The sequence below is a fragment of the Acomys minous genome (assembly GCF_964271855.1).
Source record: "Acomys minous genome assembly, chromosome: 13".
Classification (NCBI taxonomy): Eukaryota; Metazoa; Chordata; class Mammalia; order Rodentia; family Muridae; genus Acomys; species Acomys minous.
In genome coordinates, this window is record NC_140495.1 from 99,168,751 (window position 1) to 99,189,036 (window position 20,286).

Genomic DNA, 20,286 nt, shown 5'->3' on the forward strand with positions numbered 1-20,286 from the left:
TCTCCGAACCTTTCCTACCATCCCTTCAATATATTCTTTTAATAACATTCCACCAATAAATCAGTTCTCAATCTCCACCTCTAAGAAAATTGTTCAGACAAGTTTAGAGACCAGATGGGATCAAGCAGAGCAGCCCCGGATCCTCTAGTCGGGCTCGGGCAGTGTGCTGTCTAGGACTCAGAGCCCTTCATTAACTAAGAAACATCTCAATACACCCTCAGTTCTTGCTGTACAAAGATGGCTCAACAGAAAATGGCTCATTTCTGACAAAGGCGCCTAGTTCCAGCAGACACTGCAAATCCACAGGTCTAATAAGCCTGGAGCGGTAAAACCTCCTTGATTTGAGTACTCTCCTGTCTATTAGCCAAGAGAGCTTCATTAAAGGAAGTCTTTGTCCAGAGAGCAGTCTTTCTTGTCTTTTAGAATCCAAACACTACATGGCATGGTAGAGGATATCTCACTGTGTACCAAGGCTGTGTAGCCCACTTCTGTTCATCTGTTCTACCTCAGTGTTTTGACAGTCAGAACTGAACACAAGAACAAGCCCGATACCTTAGGCTTCCTTCAAAGCATTTGCCCTGTGCTTTGGCTCCGACTCTTTGTCTCAGTCTCCTAGTTTAAAAAAGGACCATATAGTTAGTGTGCAGTTAACCCACGCCAGTTTTATCTCCCCATTGTTTATCTAACTGGAAACTTGTAACTACTGAGTAACGTAAACACAAGCTGTTATTCCCAAAGTGTGCCCACTCCCACATAGAATAATTACGGAGAATCTGGCAAACTGTGAAAGTTGTAGGTTCTAGTGTGTTATTTATTAGATAACCAGTCTATCAGGGATGCAATGGATAGAGCAACATGGAAGCGGTGTCACATAAGCCACTAGCAGCACCATCTGTAGTTATTGAGAAAAATCTGAAAAAGTCTATAGCGTTGGGCATTAACTTGAAACATCCAGCAACTTGATATAGCCCATACCTTTTTTTTTTATTTTATAATAATAGGAAAGAGGCTGTCATTTCTCTCATGAACAGTAGGGTATTCCTGCTACTCCGTGGTGAGTGATTTATATGGACATTATGTACTTTTCACTATTTCCAGAAAGAACCATTTAACTTCTGGGCTAACATTAATTAAAGTCAAGAGACATTAAAATTTCATTTTCTATCAGCTTGCATATTATGTACTGAAACTTGGATGTGTTTTACAGAAAATATATTCTCGTATTACGATTCTGAGTTTCATTTTCACATAGCATCTGTAATTGTGGAGTTTGGTGGATGGAGTATATATCCTTATAGTGAGGGTGGGGTAATGTGTTTAAGGAAGATGCCGCTAAGTGGTTGAGGAAGGCCCGCTTGTGATCTTTCCTCCAATGACTGGATCCAGGCTTCTGCCCCCTGGTGTCTTGGGGACGGGGAATGAGGGAATTGGGGGATGTGACTTGTAACTCACTATTCCTTTAATGCTTGCTTTTGATTTTTCAGTGAGTTTTTAGCACCATAGAACACACCCAAATTGCCACTGGGAGACAAAGTGCAGAGTTTCTTGGCTTCCAATAACGTTCTTACCATTACATTCTGTTGAAAGTGTATTAGTTAGCTAGGGATTTAAAAACAAATATATTAAGTTACAGAATGAAAGCCACAAAGTGACAAGATTGATATGTGTGGGGGGTAGAGGATAAGTAGGAACTAGCAGGGGTTGTGATAGCTGGTGATGCTGACATCCTGAAGAAGTCTCTGAGAGTTTAACAAGGCCTGGCTCCTAGACCTGAGGCCCTGGGACCTCGAATCAATACGCACAGCCCCACTGAGACTACATGAGCTGCACCCCTGTGTCTGCTGTCGGCACCTTTGGTGAGAGCCACATATGTGGAATAGGGAACAGGGGAGCCACTGATAGGATGGGAACTTGTGGGTATCATCATGGGTAGAAGGAAAGGGGGGAGAGATGGTGATGGTTTCCTTGGAACAAGATAGGAATATGTTACAGAGAATGATAGTCTACAAGATGCATGTCCATCTGGGAAAAATTGGAGGCAGATGGACCAGTGATGAAGGAAGAAGAAAGTGAGTCAGACTGTATAATCTCTGCTCAGACTGACTATCAACAGTGCCAGCTGCTGGCATCTGGAAGAGCCACAGCGGGGGCGGGGGGGGGGGGGGAGGGCAGGGAGCTGTTTGTTATGAGGAGATTTACTGAAACAGGAAAGGCACCCAATGGATTGATTTTCTTCTCTCTCTCTCTCTCTCTCTCTCTCTCTCTCTCTCTCTCTCTCTCTCTCTCCCTCCCTCCCTCCCTCTCTCTCTTTTGTGTGTGTGTAGTGGGGGAAGGCTCCACCAAGTGAATACAGTGGCTAGCAGTGATTCTAAAGTGGAGTTATGGGCGAGTGGTTTACTTGCAGCTCATAGCTCCACACTTTGAGTCTGTGGTTCTGCTCTCTGCGTATTTCAGCAATGTAGAGAATGCTGCCTTTAGGGCTGAGTTGCTTTCTTAGCTCTTTCCTGTGGCTGGTCAGAGATCTTTCCTTGAATGGGTTTGATTTTGTTTTATTTGACCTGTTACAGTATTTGAAAATTTAATGGCCTTGTGGGTTCTAATTATAGAAATAATCCACTGGAACATAGCTCTCCACTCTCAAGTCTCTGTGAGCTGTGCTCCTCACACATTTGATTGAAGAGTCAAATACTATTGCACTTTCGGAAGTTATTTTATTTAGCCATCAGGTTCTAAGCAGCAAAGCCTCTGAATTATTACAGACTGCCTTGTGCAGCTTAGAACTTGTAGAGAAACATTCTCTCTCTTTCCCCCCTAAGGACTTAGAGGAGTTTTATGCCTGTATAATTGCTGTCTTAACTCAAGGGGAAAAAAAAATCGATTCTTTGTCTCGGTCCTGAAACCATCCTTTCTTTCCATGTTTGTTCCCTGTTGTCCTGGAAGGCTGGAATGGGGAAATAGTTTCATTCTCTTACTTGCCTGTCCTGGTTGGTAATACTTCATTTACATTCTGTGGGAAACAATTGAACAGCCAATTCATTCCATTTCTACCGCATTATGTACAGCTGGAAAAAACAGCCAACTCTCATTTCAGCATTCTGCCTGTATGTATTCTCCCAGCTTCTACCATCATATGATTCCAAAATTTAAAAACCCAAAGTGGGATGTCACAATTATTCACATAGATTCACCTTATGATTTAAAAAGGTACTATATCTTTTTAACAAGTTTCATATGACCTCAGATCTAATATCCATTATACAATAATCTCCTCTATTCAAACATCATCTAGCACTCAATAATTAATGTACAGTATTTACTACACTTTCTCTTCAAACATATTCAAAAGCTATTTGTGTGTATTAATTAATTGGTTAGAATAATTGTTTATTAACTATGTAGATATTTGAATGCATAGATATGAAAATGGATATTTTAAATTGTTATCATTTTCAGACAGGAATATAATTGTTCAGTTAATATAATTCATTTACTCTTGATGGATTCACAGAGACTTCATCAAGTAAAGGAAGAATAGACATAGACTAAGGAAGAGATTACAGTGGAGATTTTGGGAAGGTTGGAAACTCCTGGAGAAAAAGATCTTATTTTCTGGCTTACTGACTGCATGCATAGTAAGGGCATTTATCCATGCACTTCTTGAACTTTTTCTATATCTTTTCATCCATGATTTCACCTGAGTAACTCCTACTTTTCAAGTAGCAGCATAAATGCTATTTCCTTGAACAAAGCTTTCAAAATAAAATATCTCATTACAATGGGCAAAGTATATTCTGAAGGGGCTTCTCTGCCTCACAAAGATAGACAGCAAGTCAGTGCCGTATATGATGTCTTTGAAAGAGTTACAGACTTAGGGAGGCTTGAGAGAGTGTGTATGTGTGTGTGTTTGTATGTGTGTATACATCTGTGTATATCTGTATATTTGTGTGTGTGTCCACCCACGTGTGTGACTAGGTGTGTATGTCTGTGTATATGTAGTATGTGTGTACATGTATGTGTTTGTGTGTATGTGTGTAATTCTGTGTATGTATGTGTGTATGTGGATTTCCATGTATATGAATTTATGCCTGTATATGTGTTTGCAAGTATGTATATCTGTGTGTATGTGTGCAGATACTTGTGTTTGTGTGTGAAAACCTACTTCAGCCTTATATTATAAGGTTACATTAGATTTTTCCTGGAGAGATAGTTTCCAAGGACCACGTGTTCTCTTGTGAGCTCCAATTTCGACTGGAAGCTTTCGGTACCAAATTGTACTGTCTGCATTTCACATGACTTTTCCCTAGCACGTTCTAGCTATTTTTTACCCTTATATGATTGGATAATGTTCTTACATATGTAAGTTTACGGTAAGTGTCATAAAGAGATAAAAGCCATAAGAGTTCCATGTATTGATTCACATAGCATTTGCCATGGGGTTGATATAGAGAAGGAATTACTGCTGTCATGTGTCATGTGTGTTTGCAAAAGCATGAAGTATGAGGTCTTAGCTTGTTTTCAAGAAATCGACCTCAATGTATATTTTTGAGTTTTTCTTCATGTAGCCAAGAGACACCTAAAAGTGAAATGATAATTAACATAATTATTTCTAAAATAGCAAGTTTCATTGGGATGGAAGAGAAAATATCCATTATTCTTCATGTATCACAGTTATAACGTTAGAAAGTAGAAGCCATGTTTTGCTACCTGTCCTAATTTTATTCATCTGATTTTAAGAGACATAAGTTAAAATATAATTCTTTCATGAAGGATGAGTACACATTCAATTGATTTTTCAAAGAAACATAAATCTTTGTCACGAAATATTCTCAACTGATCATACGGCGTTCAAAAAGTAATTAACAAAATCTCATACACAAATACCCAAGTTGCAACTGTAATATCTGTGTCCAGGGGGAATTGTGGTTGGCAAGCATGTACTTATCAGCAATATTCTTTTGGGGATCATATTGTCAATCATCTGGTGTTTGTGCAGTAAATTTAGCAACTCCTATTCTTCAGGTAAAAGTGAAAGTTGAAAATATCATCTTGAGATTACATGTGACCTTAGAACTGAGGGGAAATTTAAACTCCTCCTAATCTTCCACCAAATTATTCTCCTCTATTGACTTTTCCCATATTATACAAATAGCCGGCCAGAACCTCTTTCTATTTTGTTGGTATTCTTAAAAAAAAAATATCGAAAATAAAACTCTCGTTCTACCGAATTGATGTAAAACTGCGTACAGGACAGCTGAGCGTGAGTGATCTTCTCAGAGTGTGCCTTTTTCCAATGCAGTTTGTCACAACCTTGTCTATGGCGTTGCCTTGCTTGTAGATCTTCAGTGGTAGGGTTGTTGTCTGCACTTACAACTTGACAAGGGAAGCGTAGATGCTCAATGCTTTCTTCTCTGCAGAGGAACCATGAGGAATAAGCATAGAGTCTCCCCTGGGATGGCATTACGAGTTTCTCAGAAAAATAGACTAGATCGACAGTAAACATACATGATTACTCAGTGACTTATAAATATATTTCTACGTTTGTGATAGAAAAAAATATGAAGAAGGGACGGAGCAATGGCTCAGTGCCTAAGGGCACTTACTGCTCTTACATCAGACCTGAGTTCAACCTTTAACATCCACATTGGGCAGCTCACAGCTACCTGTAGCTCCAGCTTGAGGGGATTCAGCGCCATCTTCTGGCCTCCAGGGCACCTGCACTCACTCATGCATAACCATATGCAGACCCATAATTGAAAAGAAAATAGACCTTTAAAAAGAAAATACAAATAATATGTATTTTATTGTTACCATAAAATCACTACAGACTATGTAAATTAAAGTATGGTGGTTTGCAACAACTGAAGCAGTCAGAGGTGGGGCTCGGCATGAATAATAATAGAGATGGGTGGGGGTCTGAGGATATTTAACATTCAACATTCAGCACCTGCATGTGTGTATTTGCATTTAAAGCAATTGAAAGGAAGGATGGTCTCCGGTATTCCCAACCCCTTGGGAAGATTCTAGTGTGATACACAAAGGTAAACTGATAGTGAAAATTGCCTTGTCTATACATTGAGGTATTTACCTACCTTATAGAAATACCACATATAAGGGTCAAGAATTTCCCACCAGTTTAGACAGATTTAACCCATTCAGAGCTGTGCAAACAGCACCTGGTTCCATTTTAATGATGATTTGATTCCCCTTTTATCCTTAGTTAAGCATAATGTAATTAAATGTATTTAGCAGAAACATAAAATAAGCTAAAAAGCCATGTGTGAGCCATTATGGGGGAGACTCTATAGTGTCCGGACCCACCGGACAATCAACTGGGACCCTCAGACCCCTAGGGAGAGAGTGGGGGACAAGAGATGTGAAGAACAGACAGCAAGTCATGGAGTCTGATCAATCTGACAAATTTTTATTTTCTCACAGGCAAATATGTACCATTGAAGCAGGAGGCTGAGTGGGGTTATCTGGGTGGGCGGTTTTCACAAGATATCAGGAAGTCAGGAAGTTTGGCAGAGCGAGGGCCCCTGTGGTTCTGGGGCTGGGTGGAATTGTTAGGCATCTGGAACCACAAGATATTATCTGTAGACTTTGTTTTGCTCCTCCTCTGAAGGCCTCTGTAATTCCGGGAATACTGAGAACAGCTGGAGAGTACCTTGAGGGAGGGGGAGAGGTCACAAGGCAGCCTTCTGGAATGTACCCTGAGGCAAGGAGGGAAAGAGGTCACAAGGCAGCCTGCCCCAGGTCCACTCAATGTATTATGCCAAGGTCTGAGATGCTTGCTGGCTATGGTCTTGGCTCCCCACTTTTCTCCCTTCCTTACAGAATAAAAAGACAAGTTAGCCCTTGCCCCGGCCCACCGGGATTCGACTAACTCTTGGGAGGAGAGTTTTCCTGTATAGTGACAGAACACAAGACACGAAGAAGGGGGCAAGTCTGGATTCTGATCAAACCCCATTTATTGAAAGATTTCACAGAGTTTATATAGGTATTTGTGTAAGTGAGGGTTGCTATGGATACCTAACTCTGGAATGTTCCAGCAGGCGTCTACCTTTACAGCTGCTATAATTGCAGAAGAGAGAAATTCCAGAGAGAAAGGTAAGTTGTGAAAGATCTGGTTAGTTAGGAAAAAGTTCCTGGAACTGCTGCTCACAGGCAGCTGGCCTTTAATCTGATCTTACCAGTAGTCTTACTGGAAAAGCTAGTTTATAGCCAGAAAGGAGTAGCTCAGGGGTCTTAGAATGACCAGCCCCCACAATAAACCATAATAGGTGTCTAACTGTCGAACTACAACAGGGTCAGCTGGTTTCTGATAAATGGCAGACTGCTGGTGAAATAGGAACCTAGGCTCTGACAAGATGGCTGAACATTGGCTATATAGCCTGTCCCATACAAGTCCTTACAGAGAAGGTGGACATTAACCAGAGGAGGGGGGAGGTAGGGACCCGATCCCCTGTGATAAATAAGGCATCCTTTTTGAGGGGAGAGGCACAAGAGGATCCCATAAAGCTCCAAAGGGGACTCCTTTAGAGAAAATGGGAGCCCGAAAACCAATGCCAACCTCTATGCAATTGGGTTTGCTTCTCAAGAGACTCGAAGCAGACATATATGGTGTCCCCCCTTTGCGGTATTTTGTCTTGCACCCCTTGCAGGTGCCCTGGTCCAGACGGGTGTTTTTGGGGTCAACGCCTTCTTGCCTGTGTGGGAGATTAGTTGGAAACATACAGGGGAAGCCAGTTGCCCTTTAGTCCTTGGGCTCTTAGCTGTGGTGAGAAGAGGGGATGTCCAGATTCCTTCTCCTCAGCAATGTGTTTATGGTAATGGACCTAAATAAGTTTGGCTGCCAGGGTGTCTACGTGTTGTTTAATGAAGGAGGTCAAACAGTTGAAGGCCCAGGGGCCAAAGGAGACTAGGAGCAAGAGTCCAACTAATGGACCTGAGCAAGGAAGGCAAAAGGAGTAGACAGCCAAGGGGAGGTTGCAAACCAGGTTCATCTCCTACCTCAGGATCATCAGTAAACTCATCCATGTCAGCATCCATTTGATGCCCAAGCCTCTCAGGTGGCCAGTGTGCAGCATCATGTTCCTATGAGAAAACACAAACAGAGCCTCGACCCCATATTACTACAGGGTAGAGTCCACTCCATTGTCCAGTTAAAGGATTTTTCCACTTCACTCTAGGGAAGGATGACTTTAGTGTGCCAGAATCAATCAGCTGTGGAATTTCCTTTGGCATCAAGCAGTAAAAAATTTAAAATAAAGAGAACATGATTCAAAGCATTTTAGGTGATTGGGGGTAAAGCTCCCCCTTCTTTACTTTTTGTAAATAGGTTTTTATGGTAGAATGAGCTCATTCCTCCATACCTTGTCCTTGAGGATTATAAGGACTACCTGTTACATGCTTTATGGAAAAAGAGTATTTTAACTTTTCAAATTCAGGTATATGAGTAATATCCATTTGTTAAAGCTGGTTAGGGACCAGTCCTCTGGCATTAACTCCCGGATGTGGTTGGTACAGAAAGAAACTGAGGATGTGTGGAGCATGTCTTTACAATGGCGCAAGCTTGCTCTTTAATAATCCTGTATTGAAGTCTTAGACTTCGGCTATTAATATGATGTAAATTATGAGCTTTTTGAGCCTTTTTTACATTTGTAAAGCATACCAAATTTTTGGTAACTGTATCTGTTAATGCATTGCCCGTAGCCAAAGGTCCAGGTAAATCAATGTGAGCTCTTAAATGTCCTATTAAAAGAGGATGTTTTTTTCTTTAGAATAGCTGTCTGGATTTGAGAAAATAATCCACTAGCCTGTGATTGGGGTTGGATTTGTCCTGCAGTTTTTAGGCGAGAAACTGCCTCTGCTACATAGCCACTATCAGAATATAAATTAAATGAACAAAAGGCATAATGTTGGAAAACAATAGCTACCACTTGTAGCTCAGCAATTTGAGCAGGCTTAGTAGTAGTAGAAATAACATGTCTGATCTTCTACTGTGTAACTAGCTTTTCCATTAGAAGACTCATCAGTAAAAACCAGCAAACCATCTTTTACAAGCTGGAATTGAGTTATCTTAGGAAAAATAACTGGATGTTTATTTAAAAGGTGGAGAAGCCTGTTAGAGGGAAAGTGGTTATCCATATACCCACAAAATTGTGCACAGGCCAATGGCCAGTCGCCTGTGTTAGCAGATAGCCAATTCTGTTCTGTTGTTCCTTAGTTGAATATGGTTGAATAATAAAATCAAGTTCTTTACCAAAATACCTTTTTTTTTTTTTTGCATTCGACCTATATGAATCAACTTTGCAATAGCCAAATAATAAGGTGCTGTTACTTTATTGGGAGAAGATGGCAAATGTTCCCACGAGTTTCAAGTCTCAAGTAAATTTAAAAAATTTACATCTCTGTAAGTACTTTAGCTTATCAGTAGATCAAGCCCTGTGGAGACCAGTTTGGAGCTCAAGAGTTCCCCCTGTGTTAATCCCCAAGTGTTGGGATTAAAGGTATGCACCACCACGTCCTGTCACAGTGATCCACCTGCCTCTGCCTCCCAAGTGTTGGGATCAAAGGCATGTGTCACCGTGACTTGTTTAATTGTTTTAATTCTAGTAGAAAAAAAAATCTTTAAACATCTCAAACAAAAATTAATCTGGGAAACAAGAAAAATTTAAGAACTAGGTAGTTAACTACATTCCCTAGCCTAGTTTAGAAATCTATCAACTTCCTAGTTCCACCTCTCTAACTGGCCATGTATCTATAGCCATCTCTGCTCTGTAGGAGTCGAGCCCACAGATAAGTAGGAGCAGTGTCTGTAAAATTGTCTGGCTCAAGGACATTGTAGCCCTAGGTTTGTTTAACTTGTTTGATTTAAGCTGGAAACTCTCAGCTGTAAATGTCTAGTTCCAAGGACAAAACTAGTTAAACTTTCCTTTTTTGAGAATCTAAAAAATTTTTAGAAATATCTCTGAAGTAAAAATTAAGCAAAGAAACAAGAAAATTATAAGCACCTTGTAGCTAAGGAGTTTGGAATTAATACCATTCCCTAGGCCAACTTGGAAAATTGTTAAGTCTCTTACAAGCAAAAATTAAACACAAAAATTCTGAGTTTAAGGCAATAAACTCTATTCCTTAGACCATACTTCTCCGACCAGCCACGTTTTTCGTAGCCATCTCTGTTCTGTAAGAATAGAGCCCCATAGGCCGCAGCCAGGAGCAGTGCTTGTAAAACATTTTGGCCAATGAACGCTCCAGTCCTTGGCTTGCTCCCCATGGGCGGCCTCTGTGCCTGGGTCCAGGCCCCGCGAAGGGCTGGCTGGCACCACATGGAGGCAGGACCGTCACTGCCTCATGGGTTGTGCGTGTTGCACTGTTTTGGAAAATTAGTCAGCGAGTAAAATTTGGCCCTCTCACAAAATAGAGAAAAATGAAACAATATTTAAACAATCAAACAAAATCACAGACGTAGACATAAAATTTGACATGACAATCATAAAGCAGTCTGATAGGAAAGACAAAAAGCGTTTCTTAACCTTGACAATAAACAGCATATCTAGGGTCTAAACTTATCTTTAACTAAAGCCAACAAACAAATATATATATATATATATGGACCTTTATAGGTCTAAAAGCATAATATAGCTTTTTTTTTTTTTTTTTACCAACTCTCTCACATTTTAAAATTATCTACTTTTTTTTAATGGATACAGGTTTAGAGAGGCTTGAGGCAGGGAGGGATAGATCTGCAAGTTGTGAGTCTAATTCTTTAAGGATTTTTAGAAGGGTTAATTGTTCTTGTTGGTTACGGACCAACTCAGTCAAAGTCTCCAAATTAGAGGTGGCCAGTGAGCATGCCCACACCAAGAGGGGATTCGCGGCGAATACACTATCTAGTGGGGATGTCTCCTATGGCGGAGGTAGATTAAAAGGGGGCAAAAGGCGGGTAGCCAAGGATTGAACTTTTGGGGGGGCCGTGGCCAGGGTGACCATGGCCCTTGAGGCTGGAGGCCAGTCAGGGTTATGATAACGAGCTACCTCCTCTTCTAAGGTGGCCGCGTCACCTGGATCCAAAGGCTCATCATCCTCTAAGTCAATGGGAGATGGGTAAAGGGGTGTTGTTTTAATGGGGGGTTTATCAGTTCTGATGATAGGTTTTGTCAGTAAGGGCATTTTGGGGGTCCACGGAGGAGACGGCTGAGTCCTTATGAGGAGAAGATGATGGGGAATGTCCTTCCTCCGAAGGGGCGCGGGAACAACGGCGCAAGGCCTTTCCCCTTCTTCTACAACATTTTAAACATCAGGCCAACTATGGTGGGTTTTCAGGACCTCATTTATTAGATTCCAATAACTAAAGGCAGAGACAGGCACCTTCTCAGGGCCGAAAACATGGTAGTAGTCCTGCAGGCAATCTCCCACTCTCAACTGTTTTTTCTCATTAATAGTGCCCTCTTGCGGAAACCAAGGTCAAACATCATCAAGAAAAGAAAAGAATTTTTTTTTTTTTTTTTTTTTTTTTTAAATATGAGTTCCTCCCGTCTTGAGGGATTCTTTAAGGCCAGAAACAAAGAGGTCATGTTGGAAACTTTTTTGTTCCATAATGGGGGAGTCCTACCTTGTGAATACGCTGTCCTGAGTCTTTCTTTCCCGGTCTGCAGTTCCGGGCGGGGCTCCGAGCCCTGATCCTTTTTGTCACCGATTTCGGTCGGACGATGGTCTCTCCTGGTGGTCATCATGCCACACGTTGGGCGCCATTTGTCCAGACCCGTGGACAATCAAATGGGGACCTCGGACCCCTAGGGAGAGAGTGGGGGACAAGAGACGCGAAGAACGGACAGCAAGTCAAGGAGTCTGATCAATCTGACAAATTTTTATTTTCTCACAGGCAAATATGTACCATTGAAGCAGGAGGCTGAGTGGGGTTATCTGGGTGGGCGGTTTTCTCAAGATATCAGAAGTCAGGAAGTTTGGCAGGGCAAGGGCCCCTGTGGTTCTGGGGCTGGGTGGAATTGTTAGGCATCTGGAACCACAAGATGTTATCTATAGACTTTGTTTTGCTCATCCTCTGAAGGCCTCTGTAATTCCGGGAATACTGAGAACAGCTGGAGAGTACCTTGAGGGAGGGGGAGAGGTCACAAGGCAGCCTTCTGGAATGTACCCTGAGGCAAGGAGGGAAAGAGGTCACAAGGCAGCCTGCCCCAGGTCCACTCAATGTATTATGCCAAGGTCTGAGATGCTTGCTGGCTATGGTCTTGGCTCCCCACACTATAGATAAAAACAAAACAAAACAAAAAACCATATACTTATAATCATTTTGTATTTCTAGTGTGATTAGCAGCTTTTTGGGAAATTGTTTCCTCTAGGATTTAGTGGCTGTCAGTGGTTGTGTATAAGATTTTCATGGCTTGCCCTTATGGACCTTGTTTGACTTGTTCTTATGTAAGCAGTTGTCAGGCTTAGGTTGAACCTCAAGATATTGTCTAGAAGGAAGGGGCCACTCATCTGAGCCACTCTTAAGGGTTCATGATTTCTGCATTGGCTCTTTTATAGGATTGCTACATTAAACATAGGCTTCTTTTTTTTTTTTTAACATCACAGTGTGACTGCCTACATGCATTTAAGTTTAACCCCTAACACCATCTACATAGATGTAGTATAATTCAAACCCTTTCTATGTATATAAACTCTAAACTTAATTCTATATCTAATTATATCCCTAATTCTGTAATTATCCCTAATGAAGTTCTAAATTTAACTCTAGCCACAGCCATAACCTTCATGTTTATAGGCATAAATTCATCTTGCCATACATCCATGTGCTTTTATAACATTGCATACTTTCTGTTGCTGGCTTATAAATAAAGCTGTTTTCATAAGAGGTAATTGTTTTTGCATAAACTATTTGTCACTATAGTGACTACTGGGCCATGTCAAAGAAAAGAGACCCCAGGGAAATGACCAGTCCATGCTCTACAGTGATGGTTACAATGGTCTTATTGCTTAGTGTGGTGGTAGCATTGAGAAGAAGAGATTTCCCCAGACACAGAGTTTCTGACTGAGAAACCCTTGTAGCGATGACAGTGTCATCGGACTTTTCTTCATTGTTCCTTTGCTACACTATAGAAGCCAAGTAGACTTGAAAATGATGCCAGTTTAAGCTAAAAATGTTACTCACCTAGGAATTAAGAATAGAGGCAGTTAATGCCAGTCAACACCTCATGAAGTTAGATCAGGCAAAAACAACAAAACAAAACAAAACCCACCATTACACCACCATGACCAGGTGTAGTCAGACAGGGAAGGATAAGTGTGGATGGGAACGGCTAAAACAAGAGATACTGAACCTAAAGATGAAGATAAAGACAGGGATTGAGATGGAGCCAGCAGCCAGCACCTGTATTAATCTCTCCAGAATTGAGCACTATGACATTTGCAGCATTTGTAGAGTTTGCTGCCTCTGAAAGGGACGGCATTGCCTTGGGAGTGGCTAGGATAAAGGAACTTGGCATTAATTGCAGTCTTCCTCTTCAAGTTGCTTTCATGTAATAAGTGATTGACTTCGTTAACTCACAGTTCAACTTGCCGTGGTTTTACTTTCCCGTTGTTTTGTTCTAAAAAGATGTTCCTGACTGTTTTACTATTTAAGAGAAAGGCACCCTATTCTTTTACTTGTGGAGCCCTTCAGCCTCACAGAGTACCACGTGAGCCTCTGCAGTCTCTCACTGTGCTTCAATCATATGGAAGGGCCTAGGATTGCCTCTGGAGGGAAGCATACATCAGCAGTCCATCTCTTTCTAACCCTTGAGAAGATGTCATTCAGCTGAGTGACTGACCTGAAGATCCGAACAGCACGGGAGTTATTTTTCATAGCTTCCCTTTTCCTCTTCATAACTCTGCTGCCGTAAAAGCCACACTAAACTTGACAGAGGTGCTGAGGTGAGCAGTCTGTTGAGGAAGGAATAAAAGAGGTGCAGGAAAGAGTCTGTGCCAATAACACCAGATATTACTTTTTTTACTGGCCGTGGCTTTTGTCAGGAGAATGACCTACCATCAATCTTAATAAAAGTGAAAAACTAGTCCTATGTTAAGTAAGTTAAGATGTAGGATGTGCAGTTCAAACCAAACTCCCTTTTTCTCTAATTCATCCTCCTGTACATGTGTTTTTGTGCCTCTCTGAGGGTGTGCATGTGTGCACACATGGGAATAAACAGCAGAAAAGCATGGCTGTCTTATCTCAAACAATTTTGTTTTGACTACTAATAGGTTATTGTTGGTAAGAATTGCCCTTTATGTATTTCTAAACAAGGAGTTTTATTTCTTGAACTTTTCTAGAAAGCTACTATAGAATTAAAGAATCTGAGAAGAGTGAAGCAATAACTTAACTCCTTCCTTAGGTTCCAAGAGAATGTGGGCAAAACCACAAAGTCATGAACCACAATATGTGTGTCTTCCCAAGGTTCTCTCTGAAAACCTGGGAGCCAATGTCTGTACCTTTGAACCCAACTAGAGCAAGAAGTCACTTTATTTTTTTTCTTTAAAATTTTTTAAAATTAATTTATTCATATTACATCTAAATTGTTAGCCCTTCCCTTGTATCCTCCAATTTTTCCCTCCCTCCTGCTTTCCCCCTTCTCCCCTCCCCTATGTCTGTGATTGAGGGAGACCTCCTCCCTCTATATATGCTCTTAGAGTATCGAGTCTCTTCTTGGTAACTTGCTATCCTTCCTCTGAGTGCCACCAAGCCTCCCTATCCAGGGGATGTGGTCAGAAAAGGGGCACCAGAGTTTGTGTGAGAGTCAGATCTCACTCTCCACTCAACAGTGGAGAATATCCTGTTCATCGGCTAGGTCTGGGTAGGGGTTCGAAGTTTACTGCCTATATTCTCCTTGGCTGGTGCCTTAGTTTGAGGAGGACCCCAGGACCCAGATCCGCCTGTCATAAAGTTCTTCTTGTAGGTTTCCAGGACCCTGTGGATCCTTCTATTTCCCCATTCTTCCATGCTACTCTCACCTAAAGTCTCAATAGGATGTCCTCTCCTCTGACCCACTTTCCTGGTAAGTAAGGTTTTTCATGGGACGCATCCCTTGGACTAGTGTCCAGATATAAGTGAGTATATACTGTTTGTCTCTTTTTGATTTTGGGTGAACTCACTCATTATGATCAATTCTCGTTCAATCCATTTGTCCACAAATTTCGAGATTTCCTTGTTTTTAATAGCTGAGTAGTATCCATAGTGTAAATGTACCACAGTTTCTTTATCCATTCTTCTACTGAGGGACACTTAGGCTGTTTCCATGTTCTGGCTATTATGAATAAAGCAGCTATGAACATGGTTGAACATATATCCCTGTTGTGTGGTAGGGCATCTTCTGGGTATATTCTAAGGAGTGGGATAGCTGGGTCTTGAGGAAGCCCTATTCCCATTTTTCTGATAAAGCGCCAGATAGCTTTCCAAAGTGGTTGTACTAGTTTGCATTCCCACCAGCAATGAAGGAATGTTCCTCTCTCTCCACAACCTCACCAGCATGTGGTGTCACTTGAGTTTTTGATCTTAGTCATTCTGATGGGTGTAAGATGGAATCTCAGTGTTGTTTTGATTTGAATTTCTCTGATAACTAATGAGGACAAGCATTTCTTTAAGTGTTTCTCAGCCATTTGATATTCCTCTGTTGAGAATTCTCTGTTTATTTCTGAGCCCCATTTCTCAATTGGGTTGTCTGGTTTTGTAGTGTTTAATTTCTTGAGTTCTTTCTATATTTTGGATATTAGACCTTTGTCAGATGAAGGGTTGGTGAACTTTAAAACTTCATTATCCATATGGATCAGAGTTAATGCCCATTGATAAAGACAGTCTATAGCAGAAACAGTTTCTAAACCCTACAAGCCCAGGTTTAAACTCCCGATTTTGAGTTGAACACATACTTACTTTCTCCCACAATTCCAATGTTGAAGCCCTGACCTCAAATGGCATGATGCATTTCTACAAGGAAACTTCAGAAGCCATTAGAACGAGGCCACAGGCATGTTGTTGGGCTGCGCTGCATTGGTGTCCATGTAAGAAACACCAGAGGGCTTATTAACATTCACACAGGAGCCAAAGTAAGAAAGTTGGGAAAACCATGAAGAAAGAGCCCATTAAGAACTTACTTAGTTCTTGAAATTGCATCCTAAACTTGAAATTTGGAGCCAGATAAATTTCTGTTGTTTAAGGCACATTTTCCATGCTGTTGTGTTATCCTATGCCAAGCAGACTAAGAAGCCCAGCAGATCTTTTCACTTTTCAAAAACCAATCGTGTTTCCTGTACAGCAATTTCCTTAGAGTTGAAACATCCCCTCCTGGACATGGGAATAAGGGGGGATTCATGCAGGTCAGGATGTAAACTTGAACAGTTTAAATGGTATCCCTTGACAGAGTTATAGAGACAAAACAGCTCTTAGAAGAGGGTTCCACTCTGGCCAGCCCCACCGCTGATAGACTTCCAGCCGGTTAAGATGCCTGCAGGCTGGGCAGAGAGCGCCAGGGTGAATTGTCAGTGTGGTGGGGTATGCTGTTCAGTAATGCAGATGCTTGGAACCATCTTTGCTCCTGTAAGTAATCCCAATTAATCAATGGTTTGCCAAGCTGGACTCTGGTACAACCACTTTTTGGTCTGTGATGGGCTCCCTGCATAGGCTGAGAAGCAAATGTGTTGAGTTTCCTCAGGAAAAGTCTCATGTATAACTGTTGTCTCCTGAAGCATTCTTAACTCAGGGCGCTCTCAAAGGAGTGACATGATGTGTTTCAGCAGCGAATCTTCTCTTAATAGATTTATAAGAAATCTCTCTCTCTCTGAATGCGGGGCTAAGTTGGACTTCTCACATCTATGCAAATTCTAACTCTGGCCCTCCTAAACAATTCATCTCACTGTTATTCTTGATTCTACAGTGTTCTGGAGCTATGCTGACATTTTTGATTGTCAATTAAGGGAGTCTCCTAAATTCAATTTTATATACTTGTGTGTATTGGGACCCAAGTGCAGTAATTGGGCCATGACAGTTTGCACTCTCTAGTGATCTCATCTAGTTGTCTTTCCTCTGTGATTGATAAAGGGCTTTAACTCCAGGCCATTTCCTGTGAGGAATTACTAAAAGGTGGCTCAAGCAAAATATGAAGCCATATTTCGAGTACTTATAGTTTTGTGTTTGTAGTCTCTCTTTGGTCTCTTTATTTCCATTTATTTGCATATAATCTTTTAAAAGATAATTTCAATTTTTGTCACACTCTTAGACTAAGAAAAATGAAGTGTGATATCTTTTTCTTTGGTTATCTTTGGGCTATTTATAAATAATTATAAGGCCTGAGTATGGTTGGATGGACACCTCTTTGAGTGCTAGTTTGGGAAAAGAGCTAGCCTAATGTAATAATTAGTACATTGGATAGGATTTCATCCCACTGGCATGTTTGTTTCCTAATCATTTATCATGCTCATCTGTCTTTCCACAGAAGAATCTGAGTTCCATGAACCCAGAATATTGGCTTCTAGCCTAGTTATACACTTTTTGTTTTAAAATGAAAACTTAAGATTTAAGTAAATTGGCTTATCATAATTAACATTAGTTAGTTTACACTGGAAAGGGAAAATATTAAATTTGATTAAATTTCAAGAAACTTGGTAAAGTATTAGCTGGAATATAATTTAGGCTCTTTTTATACATGTAGCATTTATTATATTGGAATTGTAATGGGCTATAGCTTCTGGCTATTGCTGTGCTGATTTCTGGTTATGTTTAATGTCTTTCTACATGGCCCATATTTTCATATCAAACAGGAGTTCATAAAATGTTAGAACAGAATCATGTACAGCTTTGAAATGATGGTCATAAACTCCAGAAAGGCACTGGAGAGGGCATCATTGACAAAAGTTTTATTTTTTTTCCTCCACTGTATGGTGTAGTATGGAGGTGGCAAAAATAAGGTTCTGAACACATATATGTGAAAATAGTGCTGGAGAGCTGTGGAGCAGAAAGAAAGAATGGTCTCTGTTCTCAATGGAGCAGCCTGTGTGTACGTGTCTGTGTGTGTGTGTTTGTGTGTGTGTGTGTGTGTGTATGAGTGTGTGAGCATGTGTGTGTGTACATGTGTGTGCTTTTTCTCTGTTTCTCTGTGTGTGTGTCTGTGTCTCTTTTTGTGTGAGAGGTAAAAGCTAGAGAGAAAGCATGAGTGAGTGTACTACAGTTTGCCAAGCTTCATCTTTTATCTGGAGTATGCTCAATCAAGCAAATGAAAGAAGTATTTATTCATAACGCAATGTATTTGGTATAGCAATGTCTTATAGTAGGCCTTCTTTCAGCAGGATGCCCAACAAACTCAAAACGTGGATAGCTTGTTTAATGGCATCCTCTCTTGACAGCTCGGGTTCTTCTTCTGGTCAATGAGACCGTTACTCGGGAGATCATAATGCTTTCCGTCACAGTTATCTCCCAGAGCACACACCAGACTCCTAAGACTGCACCTTGCTCTGAGTGGAGCCATATTAACGATGCAATTGCCAGTGCAGATGGGCTCCCCATCTTGTCTGCCTAAGTGAACAGTCTCCAACATTGCAGCCCAAATCAGTAGGTCCACACTAATAACTTATTTGTACAAGTGAAATATTATCACATATGAACTCAGAAAATTAAATCAGGAACACATGGATGCAATGGACATGTTATAGTCATATCAGATAACTCAGGTCTGTGAGCTCATGTAACACCTTGGGCCAACAGAGAAGAGTAACTCTTTACCTGGGCCCCATAAACCAAGGACTACCTAACACTGAAATATGGCATCGTCCGGTCTGCCCACCTGAAGGTGTTTTCACTGTGGCACAGTAGCACTCCTCTGTCTGTCACCAGCCCCTCCAATACATTATCATGGAAGTGGGGAGTGTCAAGTTCTTAGCTTGTCCCGAGGCCTTCAGGTCTTAACCTGGTCCACTCAACTCACTATTCATTGAACCCAGATGAGTGCCTTGAATCAGCACTCCCTTTGGACTGATATTGTTAAATTAGCATCTATCTTCCTGCAGTGACTCTTTGAAAGAGATTTGGGTGTTTTCTTTTGCCTTCAATAAGGCCTCCTTAAATTCTGCAGCCTTTTAACTTTTTTCATAGCCTTTCTTACACCACATGGTATTTCCCCAGAAGTGTCGTGTACAATTCCTGAGTCAATGGTGGTAATTAAGATTAGAATTAAACAAGAAAAAAAATCCCAGCATGGAAAAGTGGAAGAAGACACTAAGTCCCACTCTGAACCGAGAGACTTTATGACTGACATCTGCTGGGAAAGGACCAGGTCCTCTCAAATCAATCATCATTAAAACAGTGCCCCCACAGACTTGTCTATAGGACAAGCTTATAGAGCAGCAGTTCTCAACCTGTGGGTCACGAGACTCTTGGGGGCATCAAAAGTCTCTCTCAGGGGTCACTTAAGCCCATCAGGCAAAAAACAGATTACAATTTATAACAGTAACAAAGTTACAGTTATGAAATAGCAACAAAATAAGTTTATGGTTTGGATCAACATGAGGAACTATATTAAAGGGTTGCAGCATTAGGAAGGGCTAGATCTTATAGAGGCATTTTCTCACTTAAGATTCCTTTTTCTGAGATATATCTAGGTTTGAGTAAATTTGCGGGGGAGGAGGGGAATAAAGCAGCACAGATAGAATATAAGGGAAGTTACAACTCCAGTAAACCTTTATAGATTTTGACAGAGACTGTCTTTATAGATTTTGACAGGATACTATTTTATTGAAGGCAATGCTAGACACCTATGGGACCTACCCTGAGCATATTAAGAACAGGTTCCATGAGAATCCTTATAAAGAAAGCTAGGAGTGGAAGGTATGTAAATATTTAATCAAAATTGTGGCAGGTGACATTTGAAACATGATGAGAATGTGTTTTCGTATTGAACCAGAAAATAAATAGCTCTCCAAATCATGGTGGAAACTTGAACACGGGGTAAAATCTAAAGGTGCTTCTGTGGGCATAAGTGTAGATGAAAATCCTCCATGTGAGTTTGGTTAATATGTGACACTAATAGTCCAAGCTGAAGCGATAAGTAAAAGGACTTACAACATAAAGGACTTACAACATAACTCAACAACTCCAGCAAATTATTTATGCTCTTACATAATATTTATTTATGGTGGGGTTGACTTACCAAGTAAATTTTCTTAAGTTGATAAATAGTATAGATCAACCATGGAGCGAATTGAAGCTATATAGTAATGGGGTAAAGGTGGAAGAAGACAGCGTCA

At 40.9% G+C, this 20,286-nt stretch overlaps 1 pseudogene across 1 annotated transcript in view; it reads left to right on the forward strand.

Moving 5' to 3' along the window:
* The window catches only part of LOC311580514 (L-lactate dehydrogenase B chain-like), a 44,786-nt pseudogene that overhangs the window by 17,755 nt on the left and 6,745 nt on the right, over positions 1-20,286 (forward strand). The gene's annotated exons all lie outside the window — the stretch shown is intronic.